This window comes from Haemaphysalis longicornis, unplaced genomic scaffold, assembly GCF_048455015.1.
Source record: "Haemaphysalis longicornis isolate Haplotype H1 unplaced genomic scaffold, Haemaphysalis longicornis Haplotype H1 scaffold_1, whole genome shotgun sequence".
Classification (NCBI taxonomy): Eukaryota; Metazoa; Arthropoda; class Arachnida; order Ixodida; family Ixodidae; genus Haemaphysalis; species Haemaphysalis longicornis.
Window position 1 is genome coordinate 182783192 of NW_027526203.1, and position 21207 is coordinate 182804398.

The 21207-nt window shown below is 46.9% G+C and overlaps 1 protein-coding gene and 1 non-coding gene across 2 annotated transcripts in view; one reads left to right on the plus strand and one right to left on the minus strand.

Annotated features, from left to right (window-relative positions):
- LOC144139907 (bone morphogenetic protein 1-like) overlaps positions 1–21207 on the plus strand; it is a 678031-nt gene that overhangs the window by 573946 nt on the left and 82878 nt on the right. The window lies entirely within an intron of this gene.
- Trnaw-cca (transfer RNA tryptophan (anticodon CCA)) lies at positions 16794–16865 on the minus strand. Its single transcript has one exon. It is a non-coding gene; the product is annotated as a tRNA-Trp (tRNA).

Here is a 21207-nt window from a genome sequence, read left to right on the forward strand (position 1 = left end):
GGGAGCGAGGAAAGGAGTGGGAAAGCGGACGCAGAGTGGCGCTTTGGGGGACAAGTCAGCTGGAGCAGACGACAAGCATAAACTGGGGAAGAAAACAGAACAGGATGGAGACGAGGCAGAAACAAAAGCCGGCAGGGACCATAGCTCAGCGCGGAGACTTCCCGCCCTCGCACTTTCGCTATCGGATGGGAAGGTTTCGGGAGGCATTATTTGCGCGTTCCGCGGCCTGTTTTGCGTTCCGGAGCGTCGAAGGCCCTCCGCTCACCCGCCCCACGGTTGTCGAAGGCGCTTCTCGCCCTTAGCCCTCCGTTTTGCCCACGGCGCTGCATCGATAGCGCATATATAGCTAGTAGTCTTCGCGAGGATCGTTTTACATACGATGGATTTACGATCGCACTAAGGATCGACCTGGCCGGGCAGCTCTACGGCCCTCTCTACCGTTTATACGTTTTCTTGTACCATCGTTTACGTTACATTGTCGTGTTTCCGATGGGAAGGAGAGCGATGGACATTGAAGCGTTTTGTTATCATTCTTCTGTTATCTGCGTTGCTATTTCATGTGTGGTTCGTCTGTGGCAGTGTAACCGATGGCCTGTGCAAGCAAATAATTGGAATTCCTTTCCTTCTTAGGCTTTTCGTGGAAGGTATTTCAAGCTTTTGAGAATGTCTTTGTGTGTACACGCTTTTCATTGTCCCATACACAGTGACCAAAATTGCTAAAGTCACAGTGTTTCTTTGATTAGCGTCCGGGGAAAACTGCTTCGTTCCACCCGGCAAGTATCACTACATAGCTCGTTAAAGTTGGATTCCCCAGAAGAAGAAAATGCAAGAGTCAATAGTATGTCTGACTTTCGATTGATTGATTTATTGTTGGGTTTAACGCACCGACGCTACACAGGTGATGAGTCGTTCCGTAGTGGACGGCTCGGGATTAATTTTGACCTCCTGGGGATCTTTAACATGCGCCGTATTATTGAACGCACGGGCGGTTTCACTTTTCGCCTCCACCAAAAAAGCGGCTGCCGCGACCGGGAATCTAACCCACGTCCTTGGGCTCAGCAGCACAACGCCATAGCCACTGAGCCTTGTTTTGGCGAGCATTGTTACACAGTTCTGGTCCAAAGCGTTGGTATTGTTGCAGGTCAGACTGGCTCGTCCAATGAAATATAAAGCTCGCCGGCGGCACTTGATTGCATGTTATGGATGTTACTAGGCTCCTACTAGGATTGCATGTTACTAGGCTTCTCTCCAGAGAAGGAGCCTAGTGCGTTGCCACTTCACTAACTCGGCATTTTTTCCTACATGGCATTTATTGCACTACATATCAATGTAGGGAATGATATTTACAACGCATATTTACAACCTTGTGCACATACATATGAGTTGAATACAAAAGAAAAAATTCACAGCATATCCACGGGGTGAATGATGATGAGTGGGCGAAGCTCCTGAGGGGAAATCATCGGTAAAACCGTGACTCTTCAGTGAAAGTTCGCCCACTACATCTGTGTCCGAACGTAACGTCTAGAAAGTCTCGCTTAAACCGCGCGTCGGCACCTTGGGGCTGAGCTCGCCTGATGCGTTTTGCAGACGCCTCACGAGCTCTCACTGCATCGGGGTCTGCCTGCCGATACGCGCGCTTTCTCGCCGCTTCCCGTTCTCTGACGTTTTGGAGATCCTCTTCGCGCCGCAGCCGTGCCGCTTCGCGTACGGCAGGGTCCTCGGGCCGTTGCCGTGACGCTTGGGCCTCTCGTTCTCGAACGCTGGGATCTTGGCGGCGTCGTCGCGCAGCCAGACGACACGCTTCGGCCTCCCGCTCTCGTACGGCAGGATCTTGGCGGCGCCGTCGCGCAGCTTCACGGAGCGCTTCTGCCTCGCGGGCTCGCACATCTGCAGCCTTATCCATCGGGCGACTCCGAGCGCGCGCCAACAGCGAACGGATTTTGTTACAACGCTCCCCGCCATCTAGTAAACAATCGAAGAACTAAACTAGAGGTAGCCACGCCATCTAGTAAACAATCCAAGAACTAAACTAGAGGTGGCTACATACATACGTCGAGGATGGACAGACCCACGCCCTAAGGAGCTTCGCCCCTAAAAACAAAACTAAACACACTGAACAATTATGTACATTTAGGATTAACTTAGGATTAATTAATACATTTAAGATTAGGATTAGGATCTTTGGGATTAATGATCATTTCACAAAAGTGTGATCTTGTAGAAACCAAGGAGCAGCGTGTCTATCTAGCATTCGCGTTTTCCAGAAACTACGCGGAGCGATTAGAAAAAAAAATCATATGGCACATCACCATCTACGGGGGACACAGATACCTTATACTGTGAGGAGTCAATTCAAAGTCCCAAAAGAGTATGGTGTCCTTACAACTTATGAATAAGTGCTCAATTGTTTCCAGTACACCGCACAGGCGACAGTTTGCAGAAGACACAAAATGTTCCGGTTGTGCAACCGCGTCTTAGCAGCAAAGTTTTGGTAGGCAGGTTGAAGAACGTTTTTGTTGAGGGATAAAGTGGCATTTTACGGGCATCTAAGAGAACGTCTTTTCCAGTCCAGTTGGAATAAACAGTTCATACATTTGTGCAGGGAAAAACATGGAAATTGGGTCCTTGTAGAGTTTAACGTGAGACACAGTGAACATATAATCTCGTGAAAAACTAACCAACAAAAACCGTATTAAAGTATACACTGCATACATAAACACCCACAAACAAGGTCTGGGCGAAAATGACGATGACACAGTAAGATTAGGCAACACATCAGCGAGGTTAACTTGCAGAAAAGCGCTAATAAATGGTAGATTGAGTCGCGAAAAAAGAAGCGTGCAACTATTTGCCGCACAAAGAGATAGGTTAAGCCCAGCCCGCCAGCGTAGGACTGGTCTAATAAGGTTATCACGCCTCATTGGCTCCATGGTAGACGACCACACAAATGTTGCGGAAACCCGATAGAATCACTGTATATGTGACACCGAGCGCAATCAAGAATTTGCAGCACATAGAACAATTTTTATGCCAAGAACATGTCACATTCGTGGGCCTTTCCAAAAATCGACAGGGGGTTGTGCCACGAAAAGCCTGTGAATAAATACGAAGGGCATCAGTGCGCGCCCGCCAATACCTGACGATGTGTCGGTAGGAGTCCAGCGGAACTCCGAGATATTTAGGTGGAACACAGGGCCCTTGAATGCCGGCATACTCGGTTGGTGTTAGTGCATATGAGCCGAACTAAAGTCCAGTGCTCTTCAAAAGGTTGACTTTAGCACCATAAACTAAGCCGAATTCTTTTGTCATAGAAATAACTTTATCCGTAATCGGTTTATCACTTCAGAAAAGTATGGAACTATTCAGTGGTGCCTCTAATCCCATTGATAGCCAAAATTTTGGGACATTTTGTCTCCCTAGTAGAGCCATTGACAGATGACGATAGTTCCATTAAAAGTGGCTTCATTGCCCTAGAGGAGATAGCCACAGTCGACCAGCTTCCGGTCTCCGAAACCCCTGGACGCGATGGACTGTCAGGAGGGTTTTATAAGACTTTTAAGTCTCTTTAATGTCCAGTTCTCTTTGGAGTTTTTGATTGTTTTCTGGCTGTAAATTCTCTCCCCCCGTCAGTAACGAAAAGCCGTACAGTACTAATTCCCAAAAGTAAAGACCGTGAAAATTGCGATCTATGAATACCTTCAGGACCAATCACTGACAAATATTGACTACGAAATATTCGTGCAGATATTACGTAATCGTCTGCAGTTTGCCATGTCCATGCTTATTGGCCAGCATCAAAACATGTGGACTGCGCGACCGATCAATACAGATCAATTTACAATTGCTCGAAAAGCCCTTCAGCTCTGTAAAGATTCTTGAGATTCTCACAAAAGCGTTTGATCGTGTTTCCCACTCATTTTTGTTTTCTTCATTGGAGCGGTCCAACGCTGATTCGGTCGTTTTCAAGGTAGTACGTCTTTGCTATAGTAACTGCTCTACCCGCTTATTGTTAATGGTCAGCTTTCGAAGGTCGTGCCTATACATTCGTCAGTAAAGCATGGTTGCTCACTATCGCCTTTACTTTTTTTCACTCTACTTAGAGCCTTTATGTCGCAGTGTGCCCCAATGCAGTAGCCTTAGGGGTGTTAAAGGGACAGACAACCGATTTTTGTCGAGTATATATTCTCTATCCCAAATGAAAGGGCATCACTTAAAGCACCTTGACGAGAAACGGTTTTTGCTGACAACGCCCTAGAACTTTTTAAATCGAAATTTTTAGATCTGCTAGCTGCATGTGTCCCTCCCAAAAATGATGCTGGCAACCATGACATGGAGTAGCTCGGCAACATACTTTTGTCTGTATGCGAAATGAAAAACGATATTTAAAAACTTGTCCCCAGCTAAAAAAGTTTGCATCGCAGGCTTTCCTGTTTCCTCCATGTGTTTTTTTAATGCGACGGTCTATTGTGCACGAATGCGCCATCTGTTGGGATAGACGATAGGTAGAATCTGGCTTCACGTTGTGGAGGTGGAAGTTCGACTCTCCCCGGGCGCGACGTTTTTCTTTTCTTTAAGCTGCCGTTGGCGTATTTGGAAACTGAAATCAAATATTTTGGCAGAACAACGCCTCTGCCTCAAGCAGAATCGTCAAAGCTCCTTTACTGAACGCTGCCGTTGATTCTGGGCATGGTGGCTCAGTTACCCACACTGAGAGCAACCCAGCGGCCGCGGCGGGTGGCAATTTTCAAAATAATGTTTAGAAATACATATACAATTTAACCTTGTACGAATACCTTGTGTTAAAAGAAATAAACGTTTCAGCAGTTACAGTAGCTGCTAGGTTTGCAGGTCACGTGACAGGGACACATATTGTAGTGCCAAGTTTCGACACTACGAACCGCCACCCTTCCGATTTCAGGAAGTTTGCTGCCAAATTAAAATTATTTCCGCCGATTTCTTTAGAAATTGCTTGTGGTTACCGGGCTATATAAAAATGCTGGCTTTCATATGAGCTAGAGAACATATACGCGACAAAAATCGGTTGTCTGTCCCCTTTAATCTTCTCGAAACTGAACTCAAACTACTGGTGTATTCTGACTACATGGCCTTTTTCTGTAGTGCGCTAAGTTTGGCACCCTGCCAGAGGGTGAACAAGAATCAGCCTGGTGCGTGGACGCGTGACAGGTGAACGTGACTGCAAACACGAGTGCACAACGCACGCGCAAGAAAGCTCTGACTGTGGGAGAGCTGTCGCAGTCATTTTGCCTGTCGGGGTAATTCGCGTCAACAGACGAAGAAGCGAAAAGCAACGAAAGAGACGCAAACACGATGTAGAACTAAGGAGTCTTTGATAATCGCCGGACTTTCGCTTAAAGCACAGAAGCAGACCCATGTTCCCGGTGAATTTGCTTTTTTCTTGGTTGTCCGCCCCCCCCCCCCCCCCCCCCACCCTACAAAAAAAAAAAAAAGAGTCCCGTCACCTTCCTAGCCGACAAAAAGGTCTGTGATTTCTTTGGGGCGCCTTCACCTGCGCTGTCCACTGCTTTGACCGCTGCTTTTGCCGCTGCTTCGACCCGGGGGTGTAGCGATGAAGCCATGTTTGGTCCACGGTCACGGCTGGGCGCAGAAGCAGAAAGTCGCGCTGACGGCGATTCAGCATCGCCGGGCACTTCATGAAAGCGTCCTTTCTCATGCGCTTTTCGTCTGCAGAGACCATTCAAGGCACCCATTGCGCACACTTTATCCTTCTCTATCCTTCGTGCAGTATATTCTGCAGTCTTTCTGTCGCTTCGTTTTCAGTATCGGCCGCCATGTGCCCTGTCGTTGGGCGGTTTCTATGCTGCACGAGATTCGCTCATTTCTCATGGCGCTCAGATTTTCTCTGTTTATATTTTGTTGTAACGTTTTGCGCAGTGGTAATCTTGGGATTTTTCGGGGGGCTCGAAATTCAATAAAAATAATGTGATGGTTGACCAAAGGGCGGACGAAAGAGATGCAGGGCATCTGAGGGTAGCGGGTTGAGATGTTCTCTAGCATGGAGGATATTAACAGAATGTTTAGAGGCTATTTTAATATTCTCTAATTTTCTTTTCTGCTTCTTACCAATTCTCTTGTTTACGTTATTTTTGCTTTACTATGCGATCTGATGTGTTGTCGGTTTAACTGGCCCGGAACTACACACCATGGGCATGTGTGGGGCACTTAACTCATGATTATTTTCGTCTCAAATAAGACAACCAAGGTGCGCCGGCATATCGCGGTAGTCGCCTTAGCATCTACATCGTCTCCTCCCCCTCCTCCTCCTCCTCCTCCTCACATCCGGAAGAGCGCGCTTACTTCCGACACTCTCACTTTTATTACTGGCTGAACAAGAAAAGTGGAAAAGAGGGGTTAAGGAGACGAGAATGCGGTGGCACGCGTGTTAAGCTCTCGCGCTATAAACAGCGACAGATAAGGGCACCGGAGGACGTCGTTATAATCGACGGGACGTCTTGGCAACGTCTTCCTGCTCGGAACACCGCAGAGGCGCGAGCGCACGAAGCAAGTCTTCCCCGTCATCATCTTATAACGCTTCTGAAAGGACGGCTGCGTGAGCAGGCCGCGTTAATTAAAAGCCACCTCTTGAAGGGCTCCCCATAAAAGAAGGCTTTGTTCGAGGAGCGGTCGGACACCTCGCAAATGGCCCGCTCCCATCATAGCGAATTGGGAACTCGAAGCGAAGGGAATGGGGGGGAAAGGGGGAGGGGGACGGGAAGTTGATGGATTCTTTGTAGTAGTCAAGTGCAAGGCTTCCCCTATTTTACCGTGCTTGTTGTCATCCCTAACGGTCTTCCAGGTTTAGCGCTGGGGTTATCTGGATTATAGTTTAAAACTCTCGGTGACGGCCAGATATGATTCGACAGGCCCATGCGTGCAAACTGGGGCACAATGCATACGAGAACGTTATAAATCAGCCCCAAACCTAGAAATGAGAGTGAGCGGTAATTTCCTGTCGAGCTACCTTTCCTCAAAGGCGGCAGCCGTGTATAAGCTACACAGCACGAGTGGATACCAGGTCCCCCATTGCAGTCGCTCGTCGTCCGTCGCCGCGTAGGGAAGGTCGCGGCAGTCGGCTGAAACCGTCTTTCCCATACACGTATCCTAAAACACAGTACGGCAGTTATGTCCGTTTATGTGACTCTGTAGTCGGAAATGTATCCACGTATTTCTTTTGAATAGTTACCTAATAGGGAATCTGTTAAGAATGTTTGGGATTTATCAATTGATGTTTACTTTCTTGATATTCAAAGGGGCGAGAATGCTACCCGAACACTCCTGCAGCTCGCGTCTAAGTTAGCACATTTTAAGCTAAGAATACCACGTTTGGCTCCTACGGCGGCTTTATAACAGTGCGGAGGTTAGTTCACTTCGCCGTTTAGATAACCAGCTCGCAGTTTTGAAACGAATGATATGACTACGGCTTCCGCAGCCACTCCGCCAACCGCAGAAAGTCCGAGCAAGGCTGTATAAATTGAAATTCGAATTTACGAAATTAATTGCTGGCCATTTGTCCGTTACGATAACACCATAACCAAACACCATAACCATACTAAGTATGATTGCAGAAGTGTTACGAGCCTTTGCATCAAGCAGCCCTTAGTAGTAGCGTCCACGTACCAACCGTAAGAAGCGTTACTGCTACACGGGTGAAAGCTTCTTCCTCACGCACTCCTAACGATGTTGGTATCTCCAGCATCACCAGAAACCTGGGAGTTTTCGAAGTTTACTCCTTAAGTTCCTGGTTAAAGACGATATATTAAGCGGAAGCAGACTGGAAAACCTCCCAAAGGCTTTCTTTCCCCTTTAGTCACGAAACTTACGCATGTGCTACAAACCTATTTCCCTAGTAACACGACGAAACCGGTTGTGCTCGTTTTGCGTATGCAGACTCGCAGCAGGCGTACAGGAACTTCCAATCGGACTGGGTGTCCCTGCGAATGCTTCGCGTACTGGGAGACCTAACACCTCCAGAGAGCCAAGTTGAATTAGTATGGGTTCCGGCCAGTGTTGTACGGAACGGCGTTACAAGGAACGGCGTTCCTGGAACTAGTTCCTTTTTGGAGGAACGGAGGAACACCACCGTTCCATTAACGGTCGGTGGAACTGTAACGGTAACTCGTTAGGTTTCTGAAGGAAGGCAGGAACGACGTTCCTGCCGTTACATCGCTGGGATTTGGCTGTTTTTGATGCCAAGGCTCCAGTACAAAAATCCACAAGTCGCTACTGCGTTTCTCTTCCTATAAGCTGGTCAATTTGCCCGCCCTTGAGCCGTACGTGCTTCCTCGAAGGTCAAAGGCAGAAGAATAACCACGCAGCAGGCCGCAGTTTGTGCTTGCTTTCATGCTGGTTGCTTACGCGGCGTTCGACGGGTGAATAGCGTAGCCGCGAGAATGCTTTTCACCCTTCATCGTTTGTCTGGGGAGGTCAGAATGCGCGTCTGGCTGATAGAATTGTTCCCTGGCGGGGAAAGAATAAAGAGTTTTAGCAGTGTGTCTGTTCTGTCGTATGCGTTGTTACTGGGTTGACCGGGACCCGGCTGGGAGCTTGAGCATTCGTCGCAGTTCCCGGGCCTGCCTTCGCCATGTCCGCGCCTCCGCACCCTTCCTACTCGCCCTTCCGCGCGCTCAGGAGCAGACCGGTCCCGGTCAACCCGGTAACAACGTAGCCAACTAAATGGACGGACTGCTAAACGGGATCCGGACATTTCGGTATCGGACATTTCGGTCCAGGATGTTTCGGTGTGGACATTTGTGTGCAGGGACATTTTGGTGCACGACGTCCTGGCCCAGACATTTTGAGTGAGGGGATGTTCCAGGCATTCTTTGAACATTTTAGCTTTAATATTGTAATTTCGTGACTTTATATGATTTTACGTTTGAGACTTATGCTTGCGCCGCCGTTCGTGGAAACAAACGCTAAACCCTGGCGGAGCATTGCCACGTGAAACCCAATTTGGTAAAAATTAACGTTGTTAATTTGGAACCGTTCAACTATTTTTTTGTTATTTTAACATTCACGTGAGCAACCCTAATACTTTAAGTGTTACCAAAGCGCTTTCCTTTCACTTCACCCAACGTGGAAGACGCTGCTGCTTTTAGTCTATTGCTCCCCCCCCCCCAGCAAAACTTCCGCGAAAAAACAACAGAAAAACGAGGTCGATTAAGCGCGTGTGCATTTCGTTTTAATTATTCTCTCAATCACTCTCGCCTTCGTTGCATTCGGTGTCAGTTCTACTTAAAACTAACAAACCAACGATCGCACTTACGGTGGCGTTACTTAGGGGAGGGGAAAGCTGAGCCCCGCCGGCAATCATCCCCCTAAGTAGAGAGAGAGAGAGGGGTGTCACTTGTGCTTCACCATTGCGTCGACTGGACTTCGAAAACTTGAAGACGACTGTTGCCGCTCTCGTCGCACTAGCCTATTCATTTTTTTTTTCGCTCCTTATAATGGGAGAAAGCGATGTATACCTGGGGTGTCCACGATATGCGCGACGTGATTAGTTAATTCCCAAGGGGGCGACTGAAGGCGCAGAAAGAGCGATTCCTGGAGTGGGGCGCCGTCGGTATGACCGCGATGCGCGGAAGGGCGTAGCCAGCAAACAATAGTGGCCATTGTTTTCTCAGAGGCTTCTTGGGTGGCTTTTTGTGTCACATTATAGAGGTTTCGTGCGCCCATGGTGAATGTAAAGCTTTTTCTCTGTTTTAAACGCGAAGTGTGCTATGTCATTGTTCTGAATGTATCACCCAATTCCTGCAAAAGCCTCCACCAAAAGGCTAGCAGTATGTTCTAAATAAAAAATAAAAAATCACTGCGGTGACGCTTCGGAGACCGTGAACTCCACCACGCCAGTAGGATTTTCAGGGGAAACCGAAAATAATATGGCTGAAAAAGAAATCTGGTCGAGATTCGAGCGTACAGGTGGGGAGTGGGAGGGGGGGGGGGGCGCTAGAACAAAAAATAAAATGTGGTAATACAGGCTTGTAAACCTTAAACGAAGGTTGGTTGTCCCGAACACAATGGGTGGAATTTGTATGCACAACCGGTACGCGCTTAATCAGCATTTAGGACATTAGAACCTGCGGCTGTTTTCCAAAAGGCCCGTTTTTCCTCCCCGACAATATCCTAGACCAGTGTTCGCGAATTCATTTTAGCAAGGCGGCCCAGCCTACGTAATACTCTTCATAAGGTTTTCTTCATTCTGGGGGGCTAGCTAATGTTTGTTACTTTTTGGGTATTTGAGAGTGTGCATGTAATTTATGTCATTTGGGGGTGTGTAATTTAAAAAAAATACAAAAGAGGCGGTAGACCATCGTAAACACCGGTTAATTGTCTTAGCTAAAAAAGAGCGAATATAAATTAACAACCTGTTATTAATAGAAAAAAATAACGTGTGCTAAAGAATTCAATCGGCTGCACAACAGGTGTCCCCAGGAAGAGGCATTAAACAAAAATATATAAATATAGAATTTCTAAAAATACCTGGCAAAGATCAAACATGGCATTAATAAAAAAATTAATTCACCGCTCCAGATTGTTGCCCATAACCCACGTTAAGCGGAAATAAAAATACAACGGCTGTCGCATACAGGCAAGCACCGGATAATTTGGTCGTCGAAATGTCCGTACACCGAAAGGTCCGTGCACCGAAACGCCCGTGCACCGAAACGCCCGTACACCGATATGTCCGTACACCGATATGTCTGTACACCGAAATTTCCGCACCGAAATATCCTGCACCGAAATGTCCTCGAGCCGTCTGGAGTTTGTCCGGGGCTCCCTGAAAAAATTCGCCTAGGAGCGTTTCTTTTGATTATCTTCATCTCCAGATAATCTGCTGCCGATGGTGTTAATATTCGTATAATATACGTAGTTCGATGTGAGTTTTAAATGTCTCACTTAATTTCGACCCAGGATTATCCGACACTATATTTTAATTTAAAAACCTAATTGTAACGTTAATGTAACGACACGTTCCAATTTTCGAAGTGGAACTGAAACGCGTTCCTTTCGCAATAAAGGAACTTGTAACGGGAACTCGTTTCAAAATTGGCAAGGAACAAGGAACGAGCTTTTGTTCCTATTTTGGAGGAACGTGTACAACACTGGTTCCGGCCCACTGCCCGGTTTAGGGCAACGAATTGGCTCACCTACAGGGCCTCGAGTTAACGTACCGAGCAACGGCCGTGGAGGAGGCTAGGAGTCAACCTATGGTCACTTACAGGGAAATATATAGTGGCGTACTATCGAGATAGTCAGGTGCTATCGAGAGGATAGGCAGAGACTTCCTGCACCGCACCCAGAACTCACGCGGGAGCAGCAAGTAATGGATCGACCGATACAATCAGGATCCTTCCTTCACCTCCACTTACCAAGTAGCACGTTCCCCAATCTGTACGAGAAGAGCTGTCTATTACGTAAAGAGCTAGTTATCCTTCGCCACATGATAGAAGAGTGAGATTTCAGCCAAGAACACCCACCCCACATCCCAATTTCCTCCTCTAATAAACCCACCCTTTGACTGGCGAGCGATGGGAGATCTTGCTGTCCAGCACCGCCTTGGAGGATTTGCTTCGGCTGGCTACCAGGTTCCAGGTGGCGAAGTCAACATATGGAATCATGTGAAAAGGGAGCCACTCTCATCCAGCGCATTTCTCGCTGGGATACTTTGGAATAAAGCTTTCCGCTTCCTTCTCCCTCGTGTTTTCTTCGTCCTTTGTACCCACTGGCCGCCGTGAAGTATAAATATTAGCGTTTTTGAACGGTATCGTTTAATGATTTCGTTATTCGTGCTAAGCGAACAACGCAGTACGAGAAGGGCGGAAGGCGTTCACTCGAACGAAACGATATGTGTTTCTTTCCCTCCCTGCCCATGTCGTTTTCGTCGTGTTGGCTGCCTGAAACGTGAGTCATAAGTGCGAGTAAAAGTGGTACATAAAAACTGAGTTTAGAAAGGCAGGCTTTCCGTAAGCAGGTATGGTACAGCGATGTCGAAATAGACGACACTGGCGTACAACGAAAATGTCGTCGCTGATCAGCTGGTGGGGCACTAGAGCCAATATGAAACGGATATTCACGATAGTAGCATTCCTTACGGCGTGCGTAATATATCCTAGGTTTGTATCAGTGCGCTTAGGTTAGTATCAATCTACTGTGAGCCCGGTACAAGTTACAAAAAATTGAGCTGCTTGGTGAGCTGCGCAGGGGTTTGTTTTATAGCCCAATTGGGACCATATGCAACCCTCAACGTTACGATAAACTAAAACAATGCTGCTTGGGCGCAGTTGCATCGATGACCATGATGAGTAATTTCCGCAGCTACTGCATCGATTCATATAAGTGTATTCACGATTTTTGCCAGAATGTGGTTTTGTAGAGAATTCTGGCTACGCCACGTAACTCCTCCACTTTCCACTCCCACCCCTCAGGCTCCTCCCTCCCCTCTCGCTTCCCTCGTGATGAATTAAACTGAGGTTGAGGTTTATTCAATGCAATTCACTGCTCGCGTGCCACCTGTTGGGAGAGGGCGCATCCTTTCCTTTGTCTTTTGTTTGTTGCTCTGCCTGAAACAGCACGAGCAGGAGGAATGTTCCTTTTGTGCTTGCTCTTATCTCGCCAGAAATGGAACTTTCCTGCGCCATTTTTCACGCGGAGTTTTTAAGTGCGGAGCACTTCAGGGGCCCGGGATATCGTCAGTTTAATGTCGTATGGCGTCACGCAATCCAAAGGACGCATACCCATTTAGGGGAATTAGCTAAGAAGAATTAGTTTTACTTGCGAAAACCAAGTACGTAAGAAAAAAAGGGGGAGCGGAAGGAAATATTTTGTAAGAGAGTTGTAGTGGAAGAAAAAAAGAAAAAAGGAGGGGAAAAACAAAACAAAAGCCATCCTGATCCGAATAGTTCTAGCAAGGCAGACGAGCCGTCTCGGCAACGAATGAGTGGACGGCGTGACACACGCGTCCCTATGGCAGTGGTCCAGCTTTCTTTGTGGCCCCGAAAAACAAAAGCATTGGAAGAAACAATGGCAGTCCTAGGCGTCGCAGGCGAAATGACTTTCGATAAAACAACGGCTTTTGTAAAGCGCACACTCAAATTAGGCAATGCAAAGAAATATTTTAATGCTTCCATGATATAGAAATGAACTTTCAATTTTTCTGAGCGCTGTGGAGGAGAAATGCTGAACGCATTACACAGCAGTTTGGAAGACAAAGAATCTCGCCTTTTGCGAGTGGTGCGGGGTGAGTTGACGTGAAAGCGCACGACTGCCTTCGCATGAAATATTTGATGAGTATCCCGGTAATACTTCCAGGATTAAACAGTACGTCTTACTATTGTGGCAATGATCATTCCAGCCCAGCCCAGCCCGTCATTCAGCGTGACTAAATAAGGTACTGCAATGTATGGAAGCTGCTTACGATCGCCCGTACACCCGCGTATTTTACGTTGCACTACGAATACCAGATTCTGTCGTGTGATTAAGGAGCGTCGACTCTATTATTTATGCGTCTTCTGTAAAGGAATAAGGTATTAAAAATCAATATCAATCTTAGCTTAAATTACAAATTCTTCGAATAGCCTGCTGCTTCGCTTCCGCGCTTGTCAGTGCTTTATTAAACGTTCACGTATGTCCTTCTATTGATCAAGTACTGTGCTCCAAACCGGCAAAATCCAGCGTGTCACATGGCTGCTACGGAAGGACAGAAATAGGACGCACCATAAGAACATGAGAACGGAAAAGAAATCCCCGAGAAAACGCCGTTGACTTCCGGGTACGCATCCCCTTACAAGACGCATTTGCCTCGTATAAAGCCAAGTAAATACACGCCGGCTACGCGTGGCCAAGAAACGAGCAGGGAGGGTGTTTTCTTTTTCGTAGTTGTTGTTGTTCTCATCTTTCCTGAATGGCACGCCATGGCCGTCAGAATGTGCCAGGCATTCAGGTCCACGGCTTTGCCCAGACACGTGCATTCCTTGAGGAAACATTACGCGCGCGTAATCCTTTATGCTTGCCTTGGCGGGCCTCCGGGGAGTCCTGTGGGAAAGGTTGTAAACACGCGGCCAGTCTAAGCGCCGCGCTGCGGCTTGCTGGCTCGGCAAACGAAAATAAATTCCTCCTTAGTGGTGCGAGCTAGGGAGAAATTAAGGACGAAAATATTGTCCCTTGCCGCGTCATCAATATACTCCTGCTTACTCTGTAAGGCGCGCGTTGTCGACATTGGGGACATGCGTGATCAATATGTAGATGCACGTGCCTGCTTAATAACAACAGGGACATGTGGGCAGCAAACGAAGCTGGATGTTTCAATATTTTGTCATTTGAGCGAAGATTGGTTCTGGATACTTTACCTTTGTGCAACAAAATAGAAAAAAATGATCCCCTTCTTGACCTATAGGGAATATTTTAGTGAGATTTTATTATTTCCGAACGGCTGCCAAATGTAGCCAAACCCAAACCTATTATGCGTTAAATTTCTTATGATTGGCTGATTGATTGTAGGGTTTAATGCGCCGACGCAACTCAGGCGATGAGGCGCGCCGTAGTGGAGGGCTCCGGATTAATTTCGACCACCTGGGGATCTTTAACGTGCGCCGAAATCTCGTACACACGGGCGTTTTTGCTTTTCGCCTCCATCAGAAAAGCGACCGCCGCGGCCGGGAATCGAACCCGCGACCTCGTGCTCAGCAGCGCAATTTTCTTATGATGGGTATCAGAACTGGCCTAAGATATAGTTATAATCATCTCATTCTTGCATTCCATTGTCTCCCTTAACAGGACGTTTCTCTGAGTATGTGTTTAGCATTACTTTCGACTTCTTCGCGTGTATATTTAACCCAACAGCTGAGCTTTCTAGGTAGAGGTCTTAAAGTATGCTTGAAGTCCTGACTGTACTGACTCAGACGATGACATACGGACATCTCAAGTGCCTCAAGTATTCCGCCCTTTTATTCGTAACGTCGAATTTTCTCAATTAAGATTTCTAAGCATTCCCTCTAGACATGTGGTGAATAATTTACGAGAAGTTGTTCCTCCTTGTCTGACGCTATTCCTTATAGGATACTTTGTCTTCTTAAGAGGGAGACCAAAAAGTCTCTCAATGGCTAATTTTCAATAAAAGGCAATCGCTAAGTAGACAGACAGATCGGTTGCTGTCCCATTTTTCCAAAGCTCGTCCCATCTGCCTTTTTCACTGCTATGTCTATTGTAAGCCTGCTTTGCTTTCGGAGATGCAGATTTACCGGCTAACCGAATTGGCAATTATGCTGCTATTCTATTTATGAAGGAAACAGGCTGTTGTCGAAAACTTGAAGGCCTCTCTCACAAAAAGGACCATTTCGCATGCTTTTGGCGCTAATTTACCTTTTCAAATTTTTAATCGCAATATCATTGACTGATTCCACATTATAGCGAAAGATGCTGTGGCAGGTGTGAAACGGAATTACGCGTAATCACACGCGCGCACACATGGGCGACGGCGTTCTAAAAAAAAATACGTCGTCGATCGAGCCCAAATAGAGTGGCTGACGGTTTAATAAGGCTTATTTCGCAAGAAATATTAGCTTACACACTTCTGCCGGTGACTGGGAACAAATTATCGTCATTGGCCAAACAATCTAGTATTCATTCTGCTGCCATAACAGTTTTCTTTTTAAGCTACGTTTCATGAAAAATATACCGTTCATATTTAATGTGGCCTTCTAAATTATGTACGGAGGGTACGGACGGCTACGCAGGCGCAATTCCGGTTGTTTCATGCCAAGCGTGAGGCGTGGTTCTGTATAGGGGGCGCTAATTTCAACAGAAGAATTCGCATGGTTTCCGAAGTGGGAGTTATCAGATGGTGCGTAGGGATTCTTTCAGGACGCACATTTCTGCACATTGATTGATTGATTGCGGGGTTTAACGCGCCGACGCAACGCAGGCGATGAGGCGCGCCGTAGTGGAGGGCTCCGGATTAATTTTGACCACCTGGGGATCTTTATCGTGCGCCGAAATCTCGCACACACGGGCGTTTTTGCTTTTCGCCTCCATCAGAAAAGCGGGGGAATCGAACCCGCGACCTCGTGCTCAGCAGCGCAACGCCTTAGCCACTGAGCCACCGCGGCGGGTACATTTCTGCACATACACTTCAACGTATACAACGTGTAGCTCAGTAACTAGAAAAGTTGGATTTGGATTGTGGGGTTTAACGCTCCGACGCAACGCAGGCGATGAGGCGCGCCGTAGTGGAGGGCTCCGGATTAATTTTGACCCCCTGGGGATCTTTAACGTGCGCCGAAATCTCGTACACACGGGCGTTTTTGCTTTTCGCCTCCATCAGAAAAGCGGCCGCCGCGGCCAGGAATCGAACCCGCGGCCTCGTTAGTAAATCGAGAAGTCATAATCGCACTCACGTCGCAACTCAGTACTCGTGACCAAAATGATTATTCGCAAAATCGTAACTGCTAGAGCGTAGTACGGCCTAGCCATCGTCACATGCCATAATCATAAATAATAACCACGAGAACATAGCCAAATCATGCATATCGTAATAGCAGCTCGGTAGCGATGTCATAAATGTCATACACACCCCATATGAAGTCATGTATACCAAAGGAACGCTTACGGTTTCGGGAGTTCGGCACGAATTTCCAAAGATCGTAAACTTAAGCTAGATACCTTACGCATTTAAAAAAATGAGGAGGGTGAAAATACCGCTGTGGAAGGTGACATGCAGTTTGACGCGCTTGGGCGCTAGATAAAAAAAAAAATATTGACCCGGACGTGATTCGAACACGCAGCCTTCTGATCTGGAGTCAGACGCGCTACCATTGCGCCACGGGGTCTTTTTTTTTTGTTATTTTTTTGTATCTTTTTGTTATGGGTAAGTCTTTTTTTAACATACGTTAGAGGACGTCCCAGTGGAACACTGGGTCCCAACAGTCGATGAGGACGTGATTAATAGTTTCCGGCTTTTTGCACAGACTGCAGTCTGTTGTCCACGGCACAAAAATGCCTCTTTCTGCTAACCAAGTGTTTACGGGAAGATTTTCTTTGTGTAGTTTAAAAAAAAAAGGACTTCATTGCAGGTTTCGCCGGCATACTTTTCACCCTCCTTAAAACATCAAGCCCAGTACCTGCACCGTATAAGGCCGCTATACAGTGGCACCGATAAACAAACATCCACTAAATCTTAGTACAGGCGCTTCCTGGAAACACTACACAGGTGGTCGAAAGAAAACCGTACCTTCAAGAATTCAACAGACAGAGCCACTTCTCGCAAATATCCTTTAACCCCCCTGCAAACAATATCACTTGAGGACACAAGAAAGTCAGGTAGCACATTTTTCAATCGCACTTGAATTACAGTGCGCAAGAAGGCGTCTTTATGATCCTGCATAAAACAAAACCTTGCGACAACTTGTCGCAAAAATAAATGACAAAGACCAAGTCCTCCCTTTTTGACTGGCCGAAAAATATTAGACTGACTGGTTCTTTCCCAGCTGGAAGACCAAATAAAGACAGCAAATACTCTGGATTTTTTGGACATTAGGACGTGACATACACAACACTTGCAGCACGACCACACTTTAGCTAAGAAAAAAAAGTTGGAGATAGTGCCACAGTCAAACATAGAAAAATTGCGCCCTTGCCAGTTTCTTGTTTGTCCCTCAACTTTTCGGTCTCGTTACTCCATAGTCTCGGCTATCCCTATAATGTTTCAGAGGCACCCCTAGATATTTTGTTGGTGCCGTGGTCCATTGTATGCATTCAAAAACGGGAGGGGTTGAGCACCAGTTCCCGTGACAAAATCCCGAATATTTATCCCAGTTAATTGCAGCCCCAGACTTTTCCCAAAAGGACCTCACCACCTTAACTGCTTCGCTTATGCTCTTTTGACCATGACAGAAAACCGCTATATCGTCTGCGTATGCGAGCAGTTTTACTTCAGTGTTCTGTAATGCGAACTCCCGTATTCGTTCATGCTTGATTATTTTTAGACAGAAAGGCTCGAGATACAACGCAAAAAGAAGTGGCGATAACGGACAACCTTGCCTGACCGAACAACCAACATTTATTCCTTCACTTAAATTTTTGATAACAATTATGCTCGCCTTGCGGCCGGCATACGCCATCTTTATACCCTCCGAGATAACAGGCCCAACATTCGTGTATTCTAAGATTCTGAAAAGTATGTCATGGGATACCCGGTCAAAAGCCTTCTCAAGGTCGAGTTGCACCATCGCCACACGACAGCACTCTAACGCACTTCAGGACACCTATGAGACCTCAAAATAACTTAATAAGCGTCGCGTTTTACAGGAACGAACGAATGTGCTCATGGTCACAATTCTGCAATTCTTTGTGCGATCACGTCTTTTTCAAGACCGTCCATAACGCGCCATGACGTTAATGCAAGAGGCGTGTTGCACGCGCCTCTGCGCGTGCGCAGAGGCGCGTGCGGGGCTCGCACTGCGCACCGCTTCCGGCGTCCGCTTGTAAAGCCAAAGCATTGAGCCCACTCGGCCTCGGACGCCTTTGAAACGAACGCAAGATGCGAACTCAGCCAAAGTTCCCCAGTCTGCACAGCAAACAAGGAAACGTTACCCGTGCAAGTTAGCCCCCTGTAGGATCTGGGCCACAGCTGACGCCCATACGAAATAATAACAAATTGCGGCAAATAGTTTGTCGGTAATACAAAGGAAAGATGGTACCTCAGAATTAAAAAGAATGGACGCCGTCAAGCCCTGCGAAAGTGGATGTCCAGCGCAGCTGTTGTAAACCACTACACATGCTGATGGGGAACGGTATGAAATGCTCTTGTTGTCGCGCAAGGCTTGTCGCTTGCACTCGGCTTCTCTGGCGGCAAATGCTAGATCCTGAAGCTTGAGCTCGGCATCTTGGCTGAGAACTGGTGGGTCCGTCCTAGACTGACGCCTGCGCTAGACCTCGATTGGAGTCAACTTCTTTCCCCTTTCGAGATCAGCTGCACCCCGAATTTTTACCAGAACACATGAGGAGAACGGGGGGGGGGGGGGGGGGGGGGTGGTTCCCACTGTTCACCGGCGCCTTGTCATCCACCCTGCAGTGGTTTCGATGCTTGTTTTGTGGGTTTTTTCTTTACACGAATACTGAGCTCGACGCTGCACGCCTTATTAGCCTGACGCATGCGCTCGGCGTCTTGGGCGAGAACTGCTGAGTCCTGCCTGGGTTTTTATGTTTACGACACAAAATTTTCCGACCAACGAGGGGCTAACACCTTCGCTGTAATAATTTCAGTTCCAGGTAGCTTCATTCATAGCACGGTTTTAATGCGCTGCAACTTACGCCTGAAACATTATCGACGCCAAGTAAAGAGTCACTAAAAACAACTCGACAGTTGGATGTAGCCGAAAGTCCCTTCCTCTCCCTTCCCCTACAGAGCTCCCAGCGTTGATTGGAAGAAAAAAAAAAACGCTTAAATGCTGATAAATCACAAATCACAAATTAAACATTTCATTTTCCTTCCTCACTTCCGGGATTTCGTGACAGAAACAGCAGGATGCTGTTGCGTCACGATAATCCGGGAGCGAGCGATGCAGCGGTGTTTCGTTGCTACAACTGAATTCAGTAGAATATCGGCAAATCGAAATCTTTTAAATAGAACTTACGCACATCATGTACCAATGGCACCAAGTTGTTTGCTTTTCTATCTGCGGAATGTGAAAGTACCCCCTTTGAAGGGAACTGAGGTGTTCACCCTTCGCATAAATGGAGCCGAAACAGAATTGAAACTGAACTGCATGTTGCGAATGTTGAAAGGTATTGTTTTTCAGAAAAAGACCAAGACTTGTTGTTGACCTTTCTGGATAATTTAGTGGCTATACGGATCGCATCACCAAACGAAAGCTGCTGCCAGCGCATAAAAGCTTAAGTACTCGCTGTATTACGCCACTCAATTTTAGTGAATCGGTGCGTGGCAGTGATAAACGTTTCCCATGTCTGTAGATTTTTGCAAAAAGCCGAAGTTCTGTACCTCTCTCTTCAATACCAGTTTCATGGTGACCTTGCGCTGAAATTTTCTTTGCGACCCGCTTTAACACTTTCCAATGTCTTCGATCTGTGCCCTACGCGTGGCTCCGCTGCTCGCTCCTGCCCTCGTGCTACGGAAGGGCCGACAACGACGGTAAATTTCGCTGCATGGCTGGTCGCTCCTTTCATTTCCCTTCACAGAAATGAAGGGGAGTGAAACACGTTGTACGGATTCGATCATAGGCGGCAAAACGTCTTTTGAAAAGGAAAATATACATTACAAATCCCTCTTCTCGAAACTGCTGAAACGCAATCAAATTACATTACAAATTACTGGTGTTAAAAAGTAATCGCATCATAATTGAAATTACTCTAGAGAAGGAATAACATTACTTTTCGTTCACTATTCCGACGTGACATACAGATTCCAACATTGCTCACATCTTCACTCATCGAGCGCTGTGGTTTGACGACCTATGTATGTATCCTTGCTCCCCTAACTATACAGAAGGCATAGTACTTCCCCGTTAGCGGAAGATTTATTCTGCGTAGGATCACGCAAATCTACGCGTGCTAAGAACAAAACCGCGATGTCTGGCTACGTATACTCATGTCGGAATTTTCCACAGGAAGCTTGCCCATAATTACACAAAATCGGCTGTTTTTTTTTTTTTTGTGCGTGCAAAACTTTCTTTTAATTTTCAATTTCACTGGGTTAATCGATCCTTGCGAAAAGAACGCGAAGGAAGCAAAAGTGGAATGACGCAAATACGTCACGGTGGACGATAATGGTTTGGATGCTCCAAGCCCCTCCCTCTGTATGTGGTTGTGCTCCACACCACAATTATTCAACCAGCATCTTCGGTCGTATTATAGGTGAAGACAAGCAGCAGCACGTAGGCGATGCATTAGTCGCACGCCGATAGCAACGCTTATTACCGCTGGTTTGAAAATGGGGATTAAGATCTGCATGTGGGGACAAGGATGTTCGTGGGCCGCCCAGAAAAAAAAAATGACTTGGGGCGCTAACGAACGACCTCACTGTACAGGCTGCATGCCAAAGGAAATTGAAAGGCATTGAAGGGGGGATAGGGATTAATAAAACGCGGGCGTCTTCCGCGGAGCCTGCGAAGCGACTACCTGTGCACACCGAAGCTTACTAGTGTATAGCTATCT